The following is a 22821-nucleotide window of genomic DNA, read 5'->3' as shown; positions in this document are numbered from 1 at the left end:
ACACAGAGGGGAGCAGTATACACTGGGGCCTATTGGAGGGTGGAGGGTGGGAGGGAGAGAAGGAAGAAATATAACTAGTACGTTCCAGGCTTAATACCTGGGTGATGAAATAATCTGTACAACCAACCCCCATGACACATGTTTACCTATGTAACAAACCTGCACATCCTGCACATGTACCCCCAAACTTAAAAGTTAAATTTTTAAAAAAAGAAAGAAAAAGAAACTCTGTAATGTGACACTAGGGATGCAAAAATGAACCAGCCACCATTCTCTCCCTCAAAGAATTTACAATTTAATAAGGAAGATGAGACATCTGTGAAAATACATTTAATACCAACCGACACCTTGAAAATGGAAATGTGAGTAAGGGAGTATGCCGTGGTAGCTGTCTCCAAGGTGGCTGTCATTAATTTCTTCTCTCCCTGTATGTCCATGCCAAGCTCTTGGCAATGAGCAGAGACTTTCTTTCCACTCTTGAATCTGAGCTGGCCTGTGATTTCAGTGACCAATAGAGTACCATGGAAGTGTTGGTATGTCAGTTCCAGACCTAATCTTTAAGAGGGATGGCAGCTTCCATCTTGGTCTCCTGATGGCTTTAAGAAGTTGTTATGCTGAGAAAAGCCAAAGCTCAGAAGGATAAGGAGCCATGCAGAGGTGGAGAAAGGCCAAGAAGCATTGAGGTGCCAAATTTGTGAATGAATAAGCCATCTTGAAAATTGATCCTCTAGTCGCAGCTACTTCAGCTGATGAGCCATGCACCCGAGTCCTTCATGTATTTCTAACCCACAAAAATCACAAGCAAGGTAAAATTGATATTCTAAACCAGTAAGTCTGGGTTAGGGTTTTAGGCAGCAATAGATAAGTCAAATACATGGGATGACAGAAGAAAAATTAATTTCAAAGTAGAGAATAGGGAAAGGTTCATGAAAAGGTGGTTTTGAAGAACAGGTAACATTTGGATGGAAAAAACAGCTAAAGGAGACTGTGATTTTTCACAAAGAGAATTGAGTATAAAATCAATCATGGAGGTAAGAAAGTCTAGAATACTTAAGTAATGGACAGAGATTTAGGTTGATTTAAATATGCACTGAAAAAGGCAGAATTTTGAGAAATTTTTAGTGGGAATAAGTGCAAGACTGAAACTTAGTTTCAAAAAATGCCTTGAAGGTATCTGAACTACATACTGTAGCCAACTAAGTGATTTAAGTTTCTAAGCAGTAAAGTGTCATAATATCCTCGCCTCTTCACTGCTCTCACCCTAGTCCAAGCCTCCATGATGTCTTAAGACTTCTAGAAAAGCATTTGATTTATCTCTGTGCTTCCATTCTTGTTCTCTTACAGTTCGTTTTTGACCCAGCAACTAATATAATCAATTAAAAGTATAAATTAGGTCATGTCCCTTCTTGTTCAAAATGCTTTGAGAATTTTACATTATACTTAGAATAAAATCCAAACTCCTTATCGTGGCCTCCTAAAAAAGCCAACATAATCTGTTTTTTGCCTATTTTACCAAATTCATCTCCTTCCACACTCTACCTTCCACACTGCACTCCAGCTATGCTGTCCTTCTTGCTGTTTCTGGAACATCATATCCATCTCATTTCACCTCTGGGCTTTTCACTTGCTATTCCTTCTGCCTAGACATTCCCTTAAGTCTATGATAAAATCTCACCTTTTTAGATAAGCCTTCCCCGATGACCTTATCTAAAATAGTGCCTACCCCATCCCTTGTTCTTTTTCCTATTAAATTGCTTTATTTCATAATCTTGACTACCATCTGACATTTACTATTCATTTTTCATTTATCTCTTTATAGTCTATCTTCTCTTATAGATCAAAACATGACAGGATTTTATCTATTTTGTTTATCACTGTAGCCCCAGTATCTAAAATAGTGGTTGATGCATTGCAGATTTCCAATAAATACCTCTGGAATTTCCGGAAGGAAAGAAGGAAGTTAGATTAGAGCTACACTTTTAGGAAGAGTGTACAGAAAATAGTTAACATAGTAGGCCTAAGTTGCTGTCCTTAGAAAAGCCTGCTTGCAAAGTTGGCCCTTGGCTGGCATCTGGGAACTTGGATTTGGGGAAGGTTCCTATTATTCCATAATTTAAAAGCCTGGTTCATTATGCTTAAAATGTTTATACAAATGATATGGCTTACCCTGAACACCTGCTTTCCTTCTGGGAGCCTGGAATTTGGTTACACGCCAGGCACAGTGTGCCTACATGACCAGCACCCAATAAGAACCCTGGCCAATGAGTCTCTAACAAGTTTTCCTGGTTGGCAACATTTCCTATGTGTTGTCACAATCCCTTGCTGAGGGAATTAAGTGTGTCTTGTGTGCCTTCACTGGGAAACAATTCTGGAAGTTTGTGCCTAATTTCCCCAGGATTTTGCCCCACGCACCTTTTCCCTTAGTTGACTTTCTTTTGGATTCTTTCTCCATAATAAATCCCAGCCATGAGTCCTAATATATGCTGAGGCCTGTGAATTCTCCTCATGAGTCATTAAAACTAGGGGTAGTCTTGACCTCCTGATACCAGGAGTATTTTGACAGCAGCTTATAAGGTAGATTTGATGACTAATTATTGACAAAGAGGCCAGTTGGGAAAAAGGCTATTACAATGGTCCAAGAGAGAGAGATTGACAGTGTAGCAGTGGAGGCCAAAAAAATGGATTTTTTTAAAGTATATTTTCCACAGGACAGTTTTGCAAACTTCTAATGAAAGACATTGGATCACAAGAGGTTAAGGAATAACAGAGAACTAAGGAAGCTGAGAGTAAGTGCAGACTACTTTAAAACAATAGAGGGAAAAAAATATGAGTATGGTAGTTTTAGGGTAGCCTGATAAGGAGAAAATTATATAAAATAAGAGGATATGAGTGTTTTCTAGAAAGCAGTTAGAAAGCTTAAAACTTCAAGAGGTATTTCTGGCTGGGCACGGTGGCTCATGCCTGTAATCCCAGCACTTTGGGAGGCCGAGGCGGGGGCGGATCACGAGGTCAGGGGATCGAAACCATCCTGACTAACACGGTCTCTACTAAAAAAAATTAGCCAGGCATGGTGGTGGGTGCCTGTAGTCCCAGCCACTGGGGAGGCTGAGGCAGGAGAATGGCATGAACCTGGGAGGCGGAGCTTGCAGTGAGCCGAGATCATGCCACTGCACTCCAGCCTGGGTGAGAGAATGAGACTCCATCTCCAAAAAAAAAAAAAGAAAAAAAAATTTCAAGAGGTATTTCCCAAAAGAAATGTTAGAAGATGTCTTAAGAACAGAAATGGAATCTAGAAAAGTTAAGACTGTAAGCTCAATGAGGGCAGGTACTTCTGTGTGTTTTGTTCACTGGCATATTCCATGCACCTTGAAGAATACCTAACACGTGGTATGCACTCAACAAATACTCGTCAAATGGTAAGGGAAAAGGAAGGGCCATTATTTTAAAAGTAGATAAATCCTGAAATGTGGAGGAATAAAATTGAGAGATGTCAAAGATGATTATATCATATCTGTCAGTAAAGTAAGAAGCTAGTGGGTGTGGAGGAGGATGGCCCTTAAACAGAATAGGAAACATGCATGACCACCTCCGGGGAAATCATTAGGAATCAATAAGAAAGTAACAAAAATAAGTACTGTTTTTCTGCCAAGATTTCCTCTTTAGAAAACAAAAAGTCAGATGAATTTTTAAAATACTTTTAGAATATATATAATATGACATCTGAATGAACTGAGACAAATCAATGTCTTCTTTAAAAGTATTCATAAGAAAATATCCCTTGGGGCTGGGCACAGTGGCTCACACCTGTAATCCCAGCACTTTGGGAGGCTGAGGCTGGTGGATCACGAGGTCAGGAGTTCAAGACCAGCCTGGCCAAGATGGTGAAACCCCGTCTCTACTAAAAATACAAAAATTAGCCGGGTGTGGTGGCAGACACCTGTAATCCCAGTTACTCGGGAGGCTGAGGCAGGAGAATCCCTTGAACCCGGGAGGCGGAGGTTGCAGTGAGCCGAGATTGCACCACTATACTCCAGCCTGGGCAACAAGAGCAAAACTCCATCTCAAAAACAAAAATAAAAAAGAAGAGAAAATATCCCTTGGATAAATTATTTCTCTAGCCCTAAAATCTGATGAAAAAGAAAGATGCTACTTTTGTCTTCAAAACCCATCTAGAATGACAGGACATCTAAATGATTCTCATTTGAATGAAGAGAGAAAAGGTACTTTTACACTGCATGGGGTGAGATTTATTGACAGATTTTCACTAACGGTCTTACAGTCCAGACCAAAGTACAATGTCAACCTAACCCAGAAGTTGCAAAAAGAATTGTTAACATTTGAAAGGAAAATACCAAAAATTAAATTTCTATTTATTTTATAACTGCTTCAAAAAGAGAACACTAAAAATAAATCTATATTCCTACATTAAATATTACTTTTCTCCTTTTTATGAGTTATATATTACAGAACATGTCATGAATACTGGGTGGCACTTCCCAAATACCCCTTTCAAGACCAAATGACTGATTTTCCAAGCTGCTGGAAAGATTGTCAGCTGACTGATCTCAACTCTCAGCTCTCAGCCCTCTCCAAGAACTGCCCTTGCCTGAAGAGAGCTGCCTCTCCCAAGGTCATGCTCCCTTCCCAAATCAGCATTTACTTATAAATAGGAGAACCAATGGCTGATCTGTGTGACTATATAAAAGCCCAAGCCCTCATCCCATTCAGGCCTACTCTGAAGGACTATTCTAGTTTCAGAGCTCCTGTGTAGGGCTCATAGGGACCCTGTTGTGACTATATTGCAACCAAACTGCTGCCTCTGTTTTATCCTGCTCTGCCTTCTTCCCTTCCCAAGAGCACTTCCCATTGAACTTCCTGCACCTCCTTCTCAGAGTCCGCTACCCAATGAACCTGCAAGAAAGATGCAAGAATCATCCATTGTTTTAAGAATTAAATATAAACAAAATCTATGTTTTGCTTTTTTCATAGTTTCGGAAAAGTGGTTATAGTCTGTCCCTCAACAGTTCTCCTATTTATAAGTAAATGCAACGTTAGAAAGTAAAAAAAGTATAAATCTTACTTTCAAACAAAACTATTTCAACCACACCATTTATTATCTACATCGGGGTCCCCATCCTCTGGGTCACAGACTGGTACAGGTCCATGGCCTGTTAGGAACTGGACTGCACAGCAGGAGATGAGTGGCTGGAGAGCAAGCATTACTGCCTGGGTTCCACCTCCTGTCAGATCAGTGGCAGCATTAGATTCTCATAACAGTGTGAACCCTATTGTGAACTGCACATGCGAGGGATCTAGGTTGTGTGCTCCTTTTAAGAATCCAGGCCAGGCTCGGTGGCTCATGCCTATAATCCCAGCACTTTGGGAGGCCAAAGCAGATGGATAACTTGAGGTCAGGAGTTCAAGACCAGCCTGGCCAAAATGGTGAAACCCCATCTTTACTAAAAATACAAAAATTAGCCAGGCATGGTGGCAGACGCCTGTAATCCCAGCTACTCATGAGGCTGAGGCAGGAGAATTGCTTGAATCCGGGAGGCGGAGGTTGCAGTGAGCCAAGATCATGCCATTGCACTCCAGCTTGGGTGACAAGAGCAAAACTCCATCTCAAAAAAAAAAAAGAATCCAATGCCTGAGGATCTAAAGTGCAAGTTTCATCCTGCAACCATCTCCTGCTCCCCTAAACCTGGTCACTGAAAAAACTGTCTTCCACAAAACCCACCCCGGTGCCAAAAAGGTTGGGGACCGCTGATCAACATTACCTTGGGCAACTTAATCTCTGATCCTCAGTTTCTTCATGATTTAAAAAAATTATAATAGTATCTATCTCATTAAGTTGTTGTAATGATTAACTAATGTGGCCGGGCGCGGTGGCTCATGCCCGTAATCCCAGCACTTTGGGAGGCCAAGGCAGGCGGATCATGAGGTCAGGAGATCAAGACAATCCTGGCTAACGTGGTGAAACCCCGTCTCTACTAAAAATACAAAAAAATTAGCTGGGCATGGTGGCAGGCGCCTGTAGTCCCAGCTACTTCGGAGGCTGAGGCAGGAGAATGGTGTGAACCCGAGAGGCGGAGCTTGCAGTGAGCCGAGATGGCGCCACTGCACTCCAGCCTGGGCAACAGAGCAAGACTCCATCTCAAAAAAAAAAAAAAAAAAAAAAAACTAATGTGCACAAAAATACACAATAAGGGCTCAATAAATATCCCCTAACTTCTCTCCATTCATTATCCATGGGGCATGAGTTCACAATTGCTTTTCCATAAGCAATTCATTCGCACTGATGATGCAAAACCCTACTAACAAAGAGCATATAATTATAAAATAGTTGTATGGCCAACGGATGGCATATCTGATCAATAAGGTTTGGGAAAGGATTATTCATACTACATAGAATCACATACAGAATAGTAAATTAGTCTTTACTGAGCCTTTAGAATATATGAAGTACAATGTGGAGTGTTTCGCATTTTATATTTTCTTTAATCCTTGAAACAATACTGTGAGGTAGATATTGTGCCTATCTCACAGATATGAAACTGGTGATGTTCAGAGGAAGTAAATTATTTAAGGTTACACATCTAGTAAGTGGCACAACCAACATCTGAACTTAGTTTTTCTGCACCTAAACTTTTGTATTATACTATAGAATCTCTTCTGCTTTACTTCTCTTCTACAGATTTGCCCCAAATAGAGGCTAACTTTGGCACACCAGCTATACAAAAACACATAGAGCCATCTTAGCTTCCACAGCATAGCACAGAAAGAAGGGATCTGTAACTGCTATTTGATCCTCACTATGAAACAAACAAATGGTCTCACCTGCAACCACATAATTTACTCTTACAGCCACAGCCCCTTTCCTTCCACACCCAGTCCATAAAATCTGTCTTCTCATCACTGTTGTTCTTGTGTAGATTGGTCCTTGTCTGGCTATTGAAGCTACCCCAGCCCTCTATCTGATCCTAAATAAGTATAACTTCTGCTGAACTTTCTGCCGTCACAAGTGTAACTTCTGCTGAATTTTTTTCCATCCAGGCCTTGGCAGTGAGATGCATCAGAGCTGTTGGAGTCAGAGTGCTGGCGGTCTTCTACAGTAGGGGCACCTGTCCTGAGATCACATGTCTGCACTGGCTGAAGGGCATGGTCACAAACCAGACTAAACCCTAAGTAGACTCCAGTTGCACCTTTTAAAGAACATCGTTAGTTTAGTTTCTTGTAAAAGCCCCTATATATGCCACAATGGTTGTCTTCCAACTGTTTAATTTTTCATGATACTATTTCAACAACCTACAATAATTTGTTTTACTCAGTTTTGTGTACATTGCACAAAACAGCAGGAAGAGAAGTACCTTCTTCACTTTTAACTGGCATTAATCATTACTCTCCCCAGGGAATAGCTATTTATAAGATTCTCAATAACATTTTATTCCAGGAAACTTCCTGAGCACTGGATTCTAGCTTTGTCCCAAGCAGTATTTCTGCTTCTTGCTTTAGGTAAAAATGACAGCAGGTACAGCCACCCAACCCCTCACTGAAAATAAGTGAGGCCCAGGTCAGGCACGGTGGCACACACCTGTAATCCCAGCAGTTTGGGAGGCCTAGGGGGGCGGATCACTTGAGGTCAAGAGCTTGAGACCAGCCTCACCAACATGGTAAAACCCCATCTCTACAGAAACATATAAAAATTAGCCGGGTGTGGTGGCATGTGCCTGTAGTCCCAGCTACTCCAGAGGCTGAGGCATGAGAATTGCTTGAACCCAGGAGGCAGAAGTTGCAGTGAACCGAGATCCCGCCACGGCACACCAGCCTGGACAACAAAGAGAGACTCTGTCTCCAAAAAAAAAAAAAGTGAGGCCCACAGACACATGGAGGGGAACAATTCACACTGGGGCCTTTCTGGGGATGGAGGGTGGGAGGACGGAGAGGATGAGGAAAAATAATTAGTGGGTACTAGGCTTAATACCTGGCTAATGAAATAATGTGTACAATAAACCCCCTTGACACACATTTACCTATGTAGCAAACCTGCACATCCTGCACGTGTACCCCTGAACTTAAAATAAAAGTTAAAAAAAAGAAATGGCTACCTCGCCAGAAAAAAAAAAACATTTCTCAAACCTATGTCCCCCTCAAATTATTGCTGTCTCTTTCCTCACCTTCAAAGCCCAATTTTTGAAGCTATGCAAGCCGTTTGAATTTGCCTAAGTACTATTTACTCCTGAACCAACTGCAATCTGACTTCTATCCCCACCACTCCACTGAACTATCTTTTATAAAATCTTAAGTGATCTACATACAAATCTAAGTGAAACATCCCAGTCCTTCCCTACTTGACCATTTTGTTGTTGTTGTTGTTGTTGTTGAAATACTCTCTTCTCTTGATGCCTATGACACCATACTCTCTTAGATATTTCCTCCATCTCTAGCAATTCTTCCTCTTCTTTGCAGGTACACCGCCCTCTATATGTCCCTTATATTCCTTAGTCCCTGTTCTCCTCTCCCTTTACCTCCTTAGATGTTTTCTTGTCTATCACTAATCTTGTCTCCAGGATTTTCCACCATTCATCCTTCTTTCTGCTGCCAAAGTGATCTATGCCATCTATCTAAATTATTACTCTACTGCTTAAGATCTTTTAATGCCTCTCTATAGCATATGGGATAGATAATATGATACACAAGGTTCCCCCCATGTCATGGTGACTGCCTTCATCTCTATCCCAACTTATGCTCAATATTCTAGAAATACCTCATTAGTTGTAATTACCTGTGCTCAACATACTGTTTCATACTAAAATGTCTCGTACCTGGAATGCTTGTTCTCTTGTCCGTACTCAGCTAACTTCTACCTATTCTTTCAAATTAATCTCTTGTGTAACCATCTCCAGGAAGCCTTCCCTGGTTACCTCTGGCTGAAGTAAATGTCTGTCTTCTGTATTCTGAGAGCTTCCTGTGCATATCTGTATTACTGCTTCTACCATATTATGGTGAAATTTATTGTATACATATCTGTCTCACACACTAAGGTTAAAGCTTTTTTATTTACAGTTGGTCTTAGCCAAAAAGCCAAAAAGTAATAAAGCTTCTTTATTAAAAAAAAAAAAAGTATATATTTATGCCTAAAAAGAAAACTCCCGAAAGTATTAACAGTAGTCATCTCAAAATGGTAAATTATAGATACTGTTCTTTTTTTTCCCTCTTGGCTGCATTTCCTCAATGTTTTACAATGAATTCACATTTTTTTTTTTAAAGAGTTCTTTCTCATGAAAATAAACTGTATCTGGATATCAAAAAAAAAAAGAAAAGAAAAAGAAAATAGGTGAGGCCCTTAAATCTCTATGAAAGCAAGAGAATAAGTCAGGAGGGAAGCTGTACTCTATTCTCTTTGAAGCACTCACGTGTTGACAACAAGCCTACATAGGCACAGGGCATGCTGATCTCAAAAGTGTCCTTACACAGCCCGCCCTGACTAGGACCAATACACACAAAGCTGAATTGTTCACACCAAAAGAGGTCAGGTGGACATCCTGCTCTCAAGAGACTGTGATTGCTACGAATCCATGAAGTGTTTATTGGCTCGCTGCCTCACTTTCATAAATGGGATGGGATAGGTGTCTCAGGTAGCGACTATCTGGGGCCTGTATTGCACAGGCAGTTAGAATAATTTACCAGACATTAGTAAGTAAAGAAAGGCAGATTTATTAGAGAAAGCAGAAAGTATGAAAATACGTTGCGAGGGTGCCATGGGCAAGTCAGCAAGAGTGGAGCTGACTGCAAAAAGACAAAGGCTTGCTGGGAATTTTATAGGATGGTGCTTGTGCATTGTGCCGAAGAGGGCTTTGTGCAGTACTGATAATGCCAAGAATGCAGTGTGCTAACTTGTAGGGTCTGGTGGTAAGTTGAATGCAGGAAGATTGTGAGTTATTTGTACAGGAGGGCTACATGTCCTGGACCAGGAAGAAAGGCAGACTTACAGCTTATCTGCTTTTTCTTTTGGCTTTCCCCTGTTCCCACCAGGCTGAGTCTTTTTCCCTAATTAGGACTCCACAACAGGCAAACAAAACAGTAAGAGTGGAGCAAGAATATGGGAGATGGTAGAGACAGCTGCTTGGAAGATTCCACTTAAATGAATCCTTCCCTACCAAAAAAAGCCAATTGTCTTTGTTGGACAGACATGGGATCAAAACCCCCTCATCAACAGAAGCCTTTACTGGAGGCCATGAAACAAGCATAGATTTCTGGAAATGCTAGAGAGAAGTGAACAAAAGTTATCACTAAAACAAATACTATAAATCTAAAAATAGACTTTTTGGGAAAATGGGTTTGAATGAATTTTTTTATTCCATTGAGATTTACCTAATAAATAATAAAATATAATAATATATACTATTTAATACACTGATCTAAAAGTATATTACCACATATCAACTCATGAAAGCATTTTAATTAATAAGCAAAAAGACAATATTTTCATACAAGTAAAATAGTCATTTCAGCTCTCTGCTATCAATATGGGTAAATTTTGGCTCCTTTCACTAATAGAGTAATCCAGTCTTTCTTTTTTTTTCTTTTTTCTTTTTCTTTTTTTTTTTTTTTTGAGACAGTATCACTCTGTTGCCCAAGCTGGAGTGCAGTGGTGTGATCATGGCTCACTGCAGCCTTGACCTTCTGTGCTCAAGAGAGCCTCTCACCTCAGCTTCCTGAGTAGCTGGACTACAGGTGTGAGCCATCATGCCCAGCTAATTTTTGTATTTCTTGTAGAGTCAGGGTTTTGCCATGTTGCCAAGGCTGGTCTCATACTCTTGGGCTCAAGCAATCCTCTGACCTCAGCCTCCCAAAGTGTTGAGATTATAGGCATGAGCCACTATGCCTGGCTACAGGCCACTCTTACTATATTTCCTCCCTTAGAATAGAGTTGGTTGGCTAGATCCTTGTTTTGGGGTTTTTTGGTTTTTTTTTGTCTTTCATACAAAGAAAGAATGGTATTTGTGTTATGTTTTCATCATCTGAATGTTTTTCACATTTTTACTAGGTTCCAAAGAAGGTAATATGCATAACTAAAGCACAATTTTAGAAATGGGCTGCCAGGGTCTCTACATTAAAAGGAAATCCAACTGATTCATTCCCTTATAACCACTCATAACTATTCTTACATCAGCCTGAAAGGCAATAAGTGGTTTTGGAAATCTTTATTTAGCTGATAGCTGGATGTTAGCTCATATTTTAACTGTCTTACTGTTTCTGGTTAATGTAATTCCAAATTATGAGAAATCTATTTTGTTCTCAGTATTTAAGATCTCAGATATTTCATAGTTATTTTCCACAGGCTTTGTATATGAAATGCGGTGATGAAGAGACATGACTTGAATAATCATATGTACTATAATACATCAAGAAGAAACAGAAAAAGACAAGAAATACATGATCCTGAGCCTTTCAACAATGTTTCTCTTTTTAAATGCGTGTCTCCAAAATAACTAAAATCACTTCTTGAGAAAATGTAATAGGGCTTATTTATTATACCTCTTCTTCCTCATTTATCTAATGAAGCTTACTTGTATATATTAAATAACCTAAACATCCTCAAGTTTTACATTATAAAGAACAAAAATATAGAACTCTTCTCCTTTTATAATGGATACAAAAACCACCACTGGAAACTTTTGGGAAAAATAACCCAAAAACTCAAATAAGAACTTTGCAATTTTAAAAAGCACTCCAAATCAGAATGCTCTTATTATATTGTCTCAACCTTAGCCTTGTGTAACTAAGAAAAATAAGTTCCAGAACTGAAATGTGCTTCAATTATAAAAGATGCTGCAGAGAAATGAACATCTTAATTGTTAATCTTAGTTTTTTTCCTCCAAACACCTGAAATAAATCTTTTTGCCAATTCCAGAATCTTAGAATCCACATCTGATCATCAAATAAGCTGCTGTGTTCAGTATCTTCCACCAGAAGGTGCCCTCGCCCAAGGAAGAAAGCCTCCTTCCCATACATGCACAGCTAAACTCCACAACATTTATGCTCATTGAACTAAAGTGAATTTAAAATCAACTTTTTATAGATGAAACCTCTTAGAGAACAGCAAACTCTTCAGGTACTTCTAATGAAATTTTTGATGGAGATAACAGAAATTAGTGCTTGCAGAATGTGCAGACCTCTTTAAACTGTCCTCAAAATATGGGGTAAAGTGAGGTAATTTGGTAAAGAAGGATAAAGGATATAAACATAATATTTCTTTTTTTTTTTTTTTTTTTTTGAGATGAAGTTTCACTCTTGTCCCCAAAGCTGGAGTGCAATGGTGTGATCTTGGCTTGCTGCAACTTCTGCCTCCCGGGTTCAAGCAATTTTCCTGCCTCAGCCTCTGAGTAGCTGGGATTACAGGTGCCTGCCACCAAGCCTGGCTAATGTTTGTATTTTTAGTAGAGACGGGGTTTCACCATGTTGGCCAGGATGGTCTTGAACTCCTGACATCAGGTGATCTGCCCACCTTGGCCTTCCATAATATTTCTATGCCAAGACTGCTTAGAGAAGTACTGTGCAATAGGAATATAACGCAAGCTTCACACATAATTTTAAATTTTTTAGTAACTACATTTTTAAAGTCTTTTTTGTTGTTGTTGTTGTTTAGTTTGTTTGTTTGTTTTGAGACAGAGTTTTGCTCTGTCTCCCAGGCTGGAGTGCAGTAGCTCGATCTCGGCTCACTGCAAGCTCCGCCTCCTGGGTTCACACCATTCTCCTGCCTTAGCCTCCCAAGTAGCTGGGACTACAGGCGCTTGCCACCATGCCCAGCTAATTTTTTGTATTTTTAGTAGAGATGGGGTTTCACCATGTTAGCTAGGATGGTCCGCCCACCTCGCCCTCCCAAAGTGCTGGGATTACAGGCATGAGCCACTGCGCCTGGCCTTTTTTTTTTTTTTTTTTTGAGACAAGAGTTTCACTCTTGTTGCCCAGACTGGAGTGCAATGGGGCCATCTCAGCTCACTGCAACCGCCACCTCCTGGGTTCAAGCGATTCTCCTGCCTCAGCCTCCTGAGTAGCTGGGATTACAGGCATGCACCACCACACCTGGATAATTTTGTAGATTTAGTAGAGACGGGGTTTCTCCATTTTGGTCAGGCTGGTCTCGAACTCTCAACCTTAGGTGATCCGCCCGCCTTGGCCTCCCAAAGTGTTGGGATTACAGGTATGAGCTGCCACGCCCGGCCTTAAAGTCTTTCAAGAGTGAAATTCATTTTAATTTCCTATTTTACCTAATCAAATATATCTAAAATATTATCATGTCAACACATAATCAATATAAAAAGTATCAGTAAAATATCTTACATTTTCTTTGTATTCACTGCACTCCAGCCTGAGTGACAGAGAGTTCTTATGCTTACTGACACAAAGGAATGCACAAATGCTTTTCTCTATATATCATATGAAAATAATTGGTCTAATTTCCCTTCATCTCTGTAATCTTTGGACTGCATAATAACCTACAAATATAAAGTAAAATAAATCCTAGCCTTGTTTAATAATATCTGTGTTCCTTATAGAACCAAACATAAAATATATAGGCATGTATAACAGACAAAAAATTGCAAGTTCCCATATACATAAGATGAACAGTGAATAGTACATGTCATGTGTATAATAAAATAAACAAGCATTAAAAAGTAGATTTAACAAGCATCTCCTTGTTGTCGGTTTTGGAATTCTCTATTTAACCAGCTCTGTGAGTTAGAATTTTCTGAATCACAGGTTAACAAGAACATAAAAGGCCTATTTATCATCCGGATTCTCTTCTTTCATAATAAATTGTACTTTTACGTGAAGAATGGCAAGTTGATACAAAAGTATTCTTAACAAAAATGAAAAGGGTTGACTTCTTATTAGGCCATAAGGTCCTGAAAGTAGACTGGGTTTTATTTTTCTTGTCAAGCAAGAGCACCGTTTAAAAGACAACCTTGTTTCTTTTACAAGATGTGTTTATGAGAGCAGTGAAATACAATCACTTTGAAAAACTGCAGCAGCAAGAGGTCACACCACTCTGGCTCTGTGGAAAATGGCTCAAGGGAGACTGTCTCAGCCTGCAGGAGATTCTTTAGGGACCCCTGCACCCAGTTCCAAGGCACCATTAATTGATGCTGCGCAAAACCGGACTTTTACATTAAGAACAACAGCATGCCCTGGAGGAGCTGGCATTCATCTGCAATTCCTTATACTCCCCAAATTTCTACAAAGCCTTAACTGCTTAATTCTGCAAGATAATTTTGAAATTAGACATGAGTAGCTGACAGGCTGATTTTTCTTTCTGCACAGGAAAAATAAAAGGAATAAAAATTGAAGTTAGAAAGAAATTTTTTTTAAAAAGTTATGTAACCATGTAACATGGTTGGTTTTATGTTATTGTATTCAAATATCAGTATATAGTGCAAGTAGTTATGAAAAGTAGTAAAAAAGCAAAAGCCACCCTGATAAAACAATGCCTTACGATAGTGGGTAAATTTATAATTTATAGGAGCCTTTACATCCTCCTATTTGATCTTCATAAATTCGTAGAATTGAGGACAGGCATTATTACTTTATTTTATAAATGAGAAAACTAAAGCTTGGAAAATTTCGTACTAAAAGTTGATGAAATAGGGAAGTATGAAAAATGCTACCTGAAAAATATTAGAGACACTCCAATGACTTGAAGAAAGCTTTAACTTATATTCCTTACAAATGAATTTTTCTTCTGTCTTGGTAGAAACAGATTTCCTTCCTAAAGGTCTATTACAGCCTTCATGTAATTTTTTCTAGCCAGCTGGAATCACTTTCAATCTTGCTCAAGTGAAGGGAACCTCTTGGAGGCTTAGCAGCATCTTCTGCAGCAATGTGGCTCTTTCTACCAGTACACTCTCAATTATTCAAGATAACACAGGAAGGCCTGGAGATAGATTACTCCAAAGGCAGCAGAAACAAATTAACAGTTAGTTGAATTAGATAAACTTGAATAAATTAGTGTTTCAAACTATGCATGCTGATACAATGTACATTGATGAAATACGTAGAAAGGAGTTGGGGCTCTCCAAAAATACAGCAAGCAGGCACAGTAGGATGGTTTAGAATCAAACTATGGAGATGACATAGCTCTCATTAGACCCAGAATTAGGAGGAGGCACGACTTATACCTCTACTGGTTAGCTATATGCATTGATACACTTAATCTCACCCAATAGCAAAATATATTTGCGTACTACTTTGAGGCCTGCACTGAGAAGACATAAAAGTTTGCTTCAGAGTGATATGGCACTCACACTGACCTCACCAACAGGGAGCAATGGAGTTGCATATGCAATTATACACCGAAATATACAGTGGTCACCAATGACCCCCATGGAAACTTTTGTTTCTATTTTAGTATTTAATTTCATTGACATTGAATACAACGCTTTAAACTGTTTTGATGATAAAGTTTTAGCAAACATAAAATAAAATCTGCCTTATTCATTAACTTATCACTTATTTATGATCTATGTCAAAATTATAGTTTGATTTTGAATTCTGAGGCTCCCACAGGAATAGAACAATTTCAGTATATCCTTTGATAAAACTGTTCATATGTGTATCCAATATCTACCTATATTAAAAATAATATTAACATACAGGGTTTTCAGATCCCTGATCTGATCATGCTTGACAAACTTACTCATTTATCAGCATTTATGAATAGCATTTATCATTTAACCCAAGTATTACTGGCTAATCAAGTATAAATACAGTATTCCAGGAACTTATTTCACTAGATATTTTCAATATATCATTGGTACACATTTATGAATGGTCACCTACCATATTTAATTCACTGTGTCACCATCTCTGTTCAGAGACATTCAATGATCAAGATTTTTTCCATGAGCAACAACCAATTTTACTTTTCTAAATAAAGTGTTTATTTTACTTTTGTTCTCCAAGTTTCTAAACTTTCTCATTTTAAAATGATTTTACATAGCGCTACTAGGCTTAAAATTTTCTAAGACATACCAAGGTTTTTCCTTTTTAATATTTACTTCTCTCATTCAGAAAGACAAAATTTTAATCAAAATCACAGCATACATCTAATGAGTTAATAAAGGCATGCATTTAGCTACAACCTATTGTTGTCACCTTATTTTATTCTATATTTTTAGCTGCAACAAAAATTGTTCCTTCCTCTTATCAATAGAAAAGTATAGATTATTTCTGAAAACAATTTCTTAAATTGAAATATTTTTGCTATTTAATCCTCTATTTCCTCTTCTAAAAAAATTGGTTGTTTGACATGAACCAGACCAGGATGTAAGCTGACCATATTTTCAGCAGCCTTTCTGAGGATGATTACCTCTGAGGACATCAATGACTGGAGAAATCGCAACAGTTTAGCTGTTATCTTGTGTAAAATAATATACCAATTAAGCTATCTATAAAAGTGATCCTGACTTCAGGACACACTCTTTAAAGCCCTGAAATTCCTCCGAGAACTACAGGAAGCTGTCTAGTTTGAAAGCACAGTTTGCAGAAAAGTCAGAGTGGTTTGTTAAGGTCCTGATTTTTTTCTTTGTCTTCCTTATTTACTTTTTCTTATAAAAGCAAAATTTTTTCATTGTAAAACGTGAAACAATCCTAAGATATACATGCACACACCAAGATACAGTTTTAAGAACTTGAGTGTATCCCTTCACAGCTTCCTGTACATTCAAACAAATCATAAACATATATAAAGTATTATTGTGTGTGTGTGTGTGTGTGTGTGTGTGTTTTGTTTTTACAAAAAAAGAACCATACTATCCATATTACTTTGCAACTGGTATTTCTCACTTATTATCATGGGCATTACCATGAGTTAACAGATCTAAATCAAGGGCTACATAATATTATGTAACATGAATGATCCACATTTTATTCAAACTTTTTCTTATATGTGGTCATTCACACTGATTTCAGCTATTAGCTGCTACAAGCCCTCAAAATATTACATATATGTTTATATAAAAACACTTATATTTCTTTCTTTTTTTTTTTTTGAGACAGAGTCGCACTCTGTCGCCCGGGCTGGAGTGCAGCGACACGATCTCTGCTCACTGCAACCTCCACCTCCCAGGTTCAAGTGATTCTCCTGCCTCAGCCTCCCAAGTAGCTAGGATGACAGGTGCCCACCACTATGCCCAGCTAATTTTTTGTATTTTTAGTAGAGACAGGATTTCACGATGTTGGCCAGGTTGGTCTTGAACTCCTGACCTCAGGTGGTCCACCTGCCTCGGTGTCCCAAAGTGCTGGGATTACAGGCGTGAGCCACCGCACCCGGCCAAAACTACTTATATTTCTATAAGATAGATTGTCTCAATTAGTGGGTCAAAGATTATAGTTTCTTTTCAAAAATTTATATTTCTCCAAATTGAAGATCAAAGTTCATTGGACAACCTGGAAATATATACCAAGTGAAAAATGTGCACATTCTTTGACTCAAAAATTCTAATTCTAGGCATTTTTCTTAAATATATTGTGCAAGTGAGCATAATTTTTAATGTATGTATGTACATGGACATTCTTTGAAGCTCTGTTTATAAAAGAGGAAAATAGAAAACACCCCAAATTCAAGAAAACTATGAAATAAATTATGTTAGACACACTCAATGGAACAATAAGCAGACATTAAAACTGGGTTTATACTATACATCACACATTATGAAAATATATGCTTATTGACACGGTAAGATGTTTAAAAATAAGAAAAATTAATTACATGTCACTGTCATAAAATAATTTAAAAGAGGGGTATTGAGGGAAAGGATATGACAAAATACTAGTAATACTTGTTTCTATATAGTATTTTAAACTAAGTATAATTACTTACTTATAGGTCTTGTTTATCCAACATTTATTCAACAAATATTTACTGAGTATCTATATATCAGAAACTATGCTAAGCACAGCATTGGAAAACGCAATACCTTAATGAAAATTATCCTGTGTGTCTATGAGGCAGGAAGAAAGTGGAAGCCCAGAAAAGGTGAGGGGAGGGGAGCTTCAGAAGGTAGACAGGACAGGTTAAAGGCTCAAAAAATATTTGAAATTGTATAATCATTCTAACAAGGCTGTGAGATATTACCATATTCAGTGCACTGCAAAATTTCTATAAATTGTCTAAGATTACTGAGCAAATAAGAATGTCTCCTCCATCCTCTTATCCTCCATCTGGCAGCTAGATATGAGCTGAGTTTCCTAGAAAACCACATCTTGAAGATCAACCTAAGCTCCTGAATGACCCTAGAAATGACAAGACAATACCAGAGGAAACCAAGTTGAAAGCCCACAGTCTGGTTGGGGCCCGCATGGCAAGAAGCTGTGTCCCAACTCTAGGAAACAACAGAGACTCAGAGAGCAAAATCAGCCAGAGAATGCCACCACACCTGAACAATCCTAGATAAATCAAATCATGAGTTACACCAGCTGCTGTTCTTCATCATAAATGCAAGGTGAACAGTAACCGGAAAGGAAAGGACAAAGTCATGAGAACAGGATGAGCCACTGGATACCATGCAGATCATGAAGGGCACACTTTTCTCTTGTACCTTCAGATGACATCTTGGAGGAGAGGAAGAAGAATTCTGAGATACTAAGTATTTTACTCAGAGAACTAAGCCAATCAAAACTATCCCAACAAGGTTTTCAATTTTGAAGACTAAAAGTTTAAGCCATCAGAATTATTCCAAATGAATAAGTGGACCAAGTGAGACTAAATGCAGGTTTTCCAGATGAAGCTTGTGGACTCATATCATCCCGGGGTAAAAAAAAAACAAAAAACAAAAAACAAAACAAAACAAAAAAACGTAATATATAATGGGGAAGAGAGAAGAGTAGGACATGAGGGCAAGGTAAAGTAGCCTCTAATTTCTCTCCCTTATTCACTGTTAGCTCGGCCCAATAATGGTGTGATAATTTGTCATTCTTCCTTTCAACAGTAAATAAAGTAGCCCAACAGGTTTTTGTTCTAGGCCCTGTCCCAAATTTAATTCTTTGAATTTTAAGCAGCTAGATAATCAATCCAACCAAAGTCACAGTCAGAGGAAAAGGCAAAGAAAATAATCAAGAGATAGAGAAATGAATTTATGAGAGAAACTTTATTGGACACAGTCCTGCATGACTTTTAGAATACAAATGAGAAACACATAAGCCAAGTTGAATTGCTTAAGCTACTGAAAGCAAAAAGCAACAGCATATCCCAAAAGCTCAGATGTGGATTTCCAGGTATCTCAAAAAAAAAAAATAAAAATATATAATGTAAATCTGCTTCAGCATTCTGAGCCTTCACTACTGTTGATAGTGAAAGACATTCAGCTAGTGGATTTCCTGTACAAGTCAGATGGCTCCCGGCACACCTTTAGCACAACCCTTTCTACTTATCCTGTTGCCCTACCCGATTCTGACTCTTTTCACACCACACACACACACACACACACACACACACACTTCCCCACCATTCTTTTCAACCCCCTGTCCTGAGTTTAAGCAAATCTTAATGCTGTAAAGAAGCTGTTTGTATTTAACTTCTTACAAATACATCATTTAGAAAATAATTTTGGGCGACTTGTATCTATTACTTGCAGCTCAAAATTATAGAGGCTAACCTGTTTTTACGGAAGATAATTAACACAGTTTGTATGAACAAGTTCAGCTCCCCTGAACTTAAGAATACTTATCAAATGTCAAATGTTACTTATTAGTGAGAAAATGTAATTCCTACCTGCATCCCCAGAGGGATTTCAGTGACCCTGGCCTCATTTCATCCCAGCGGATCTAATTTGATATCCCCATTACTCTTCCAGAAATGAAGGATTTCAGTGCATATTTAAATGGTAATGAAGTCAGTACGTTAGATAGTAGCTCAAATTAATCCAGCTGATACAAACGGAGTGCTCATTCTGTGCTATACTGACATAGGACTTAAACTGAAAAACAGGTCAAATTAAAAAGAATGCTAAAAGTGCAGGATCAACTATCCTAGAACCTGTGTAGACTAACAAAATGGTTGGCGAAAATAGACTATATGAGGCTATCTCCCAGGATTTAATACGGCTTTTTGTTTGTTTGTTTGTTTGAGATGGAGTCTTGTTCTTGTCGCCCAGGCTGGAGTGCAGTGGCGCGATCTCGGCTCATTGCAACCTCCGCCTCCTGGGTTCAAGCGATTCTCCTGCCTCAGCCTCCTGAGTAACTGGGATTACAGGTGCCTGCCACCGGGCCTGGCTAATTTTTTTTTTTTTTTTTTTTTTTTGTACTTTTGGTAGGGACGGGGTTTCACCATGTTGACCAGGCTGGTCTCAAACTCCTGTCCTCAAGTGATCCACCCGCCTTGGCCTCCCAAAGTGCTGGGATAACAGGCATGAGACACCATGCCCAGCCTTAATATGGCTTTTAATAAACCTTTCTGACCCCTTGCCCGTGAAAAGAGGAGACAAATTAAAGTTCCGTAGTTCCTTCCTATTTATTGTAATACAAAAGTTAAATGTCCTGTTGTCTTCACTATTTTCATTCCTTCCTACAATGTTATTGAAGTAAGAAATTTATCTAGTCCAAAGAGAAAAAAAGCAATAATTACCAATGTGGGAAAAACTAAGATAGGAAAACAGAACAGAATAAAGAAATGAAAAGAAGGGAGTTAAAATGCAAGACTAGAATATAACAAATGAAAAAAAGTACATGGATTTTTCAGTTCAGATTAAAAGCAAGCTACAAAAAAAAAAATTATAACTCACTGGCTTTAATAATAAATTATCAAAAGGTGGTTGGAAGAATAAAAGAAATGAAAGAGAAAATAAGTATATGCAGATAGATTTAAGGTAGAGAAAAAAGAATGCAAAAGACAAAAATAAAATAGCAAAGCTTTAAGAGAACTTATCAAAGTATTCTTCTGAGATCCTTGTTGGTAAAAGGCTCTCAGAATGAAATTCTGAGACATATAAAATAAAATGAGAAAATAAAATAAAATAAAAGGAAAAAATTAAAACTAACTGGAAAGATACAGTAAAAATAGGTAGAAACTGTACAGAAAGGAAGACAAAATTTAAGATTAGAACGAAAGTGAGTACAGCTTTCTTTTTTTAATGATATAAAATTAACGAATGTTTTCCTGCCTCAGCGTAAGCCTCAGATTTTTATTAATATCCAGGACAAGCAAGAAGATAGCTAAATGTGTTTTACTGCATTTTGGTATTAAAATTAAGTGTTAAATAAGAACGTCGTTAGGGTACTAAACCTCTGAATGTTGGATGAATTTGATACCTTTTCATCATATAGTAAAGAGAATTTCAAACATATTTGTAAAATGTAATTACATTCTCACATACTAGTTTTGATTAAAGTGGATTCTCAAATACTTAACTTTTAAAATAATCTCTATGCTGCACAACACTTGTTAAATGTGCCTAATTATACTCTACTAAACCTATTAGAAGAAAAATGAGACTTTCTTTCATATTTAAACTGTAAGACAGTACTTTGAGAACTCAAATCCACTAAGTATTATCTTTCCATCAAAAGGAGTTTTAATTAGAAGCAGTTTTAATTAGAAACTATTATTTCTATCACCTTTAATCAGTTTGCAAAATCCTCTGTCTCTCCTCAAGCATCCATCACTATTGAGCATCCTCTTCCTAAGATTTTATTTCTCATGGCACCTTTGATGAAATTCTCTACTGATCTTCCTACATCCTCGTATTGCCCCTACATTTTAGAGTCTGACTTATCTTTTATTTCAAGATATTTTCCAGTGCTATAAAACATCTCATTTGCATCATCATTTTTTATCTTTCTCTCTTTGCCAAAAAATAAGAATCAAGAGGGGAAAAAGAAAGCTATAATCTGTGGATTTTACAGAAATTTAATATTGCTATTAAGGTATTAAGAATTCAAAGACTGGCTGAATTTTATTTCATGACAATTTCTTTGTACCATAAGGCATGACACACCACTTGATGGTAGAGTGGTAAAGCACACTATTATCTTAACTGTCATAACTGGAAGATGGAAAGATTCAAAAATACCTTTGTGAGTGGGCATTATCAACAAATTATGCTCAATGTCTTCCTGTACAATATGTCATGTAATGATTTATGATCTTCCATTCTTGAATAAGCTAATTCTCTGGTAACATTAAAATACATACAAAAGCTCTGAAAAAATAAGTATTTGAAATTCTCAACTAAAAATGAGCAAATTAGATGCCCAAAAGAAAGTATCTTACAGAAAAGTTCCCTATTTCTTAATACCTGCTGTGTCACTGAGTTCCACTGGCTGAACAGTCAAAATGCCTTCATCATAGGTTTTCTGTGGTTAGAGGTATAGACACTTTTTTCATTTATTTTTAGAATAGTATTGGTGCTCATAATGACGGTCTGTGCCAATATTGTTTTCAAGCCAATCTTTGATTACTACAGGATATGAGCCAAAAATAGAAAATAATGAACCTGCAATTGAGATAGGTAGCAGGTAGTTCTGAAGATAGAGTGCTTTGAAATGCCTTAGTCACATCTCACTCCGCTAAAAAGGCAGGAATAGACCAATGCAGGAGGATACTTGAAGCCAGGAATTCAAGACAGGCCTGAGTAACAAGGCAAGACCCCATCTCTACAAATTAAAAAGTAAAAAAGGAATTAGCTGAGCATGGTGGCTCACTCCTATAGTCCAAGCTACTGAGGAGGCTGAGGCGGGAGGATCACCTGAACCCAGGGGGTCAAAGCTGCAGTGAGCTATGATTACTCACATCCATAACCTTTGAGCAACTACCATTTAAGGTAA

General features: G+C 38.0%; 1 protein-coding gene across 2 annotated transcripts in view; it reads right to left on the bottom strand.

The window, feature by feature from the left end:
* TMEM117 (transmembrane protein 117) overlaps positions 1–22821 on the bottom strand; it is a 561961-nt gene that overhangs the window by 502803 nt on the left and 36337 nt on the right. The window lies entirely within an intron of this gene.

This window comes from Pongo pygmaeus, chromosome 10, assembly GCF_028885625.2.
Source record: "Pongo pygmaeus isolate AG05252 chromosome 10, NHGRI_mPonPyg2-v2.0_pri, whole genome shotgun sequence".
Lineage (NCBI taxonomy): Eukaryota > Metazoa > Chordata > Mammalia > Primates > Hominidae > Pongo > Pongo pygmaeus.
The sequence above is the reverse complement of the archived record's forward strand: the minus strand, read 5'-3'. Positions and strand labels throughout refer to the sequence as shown.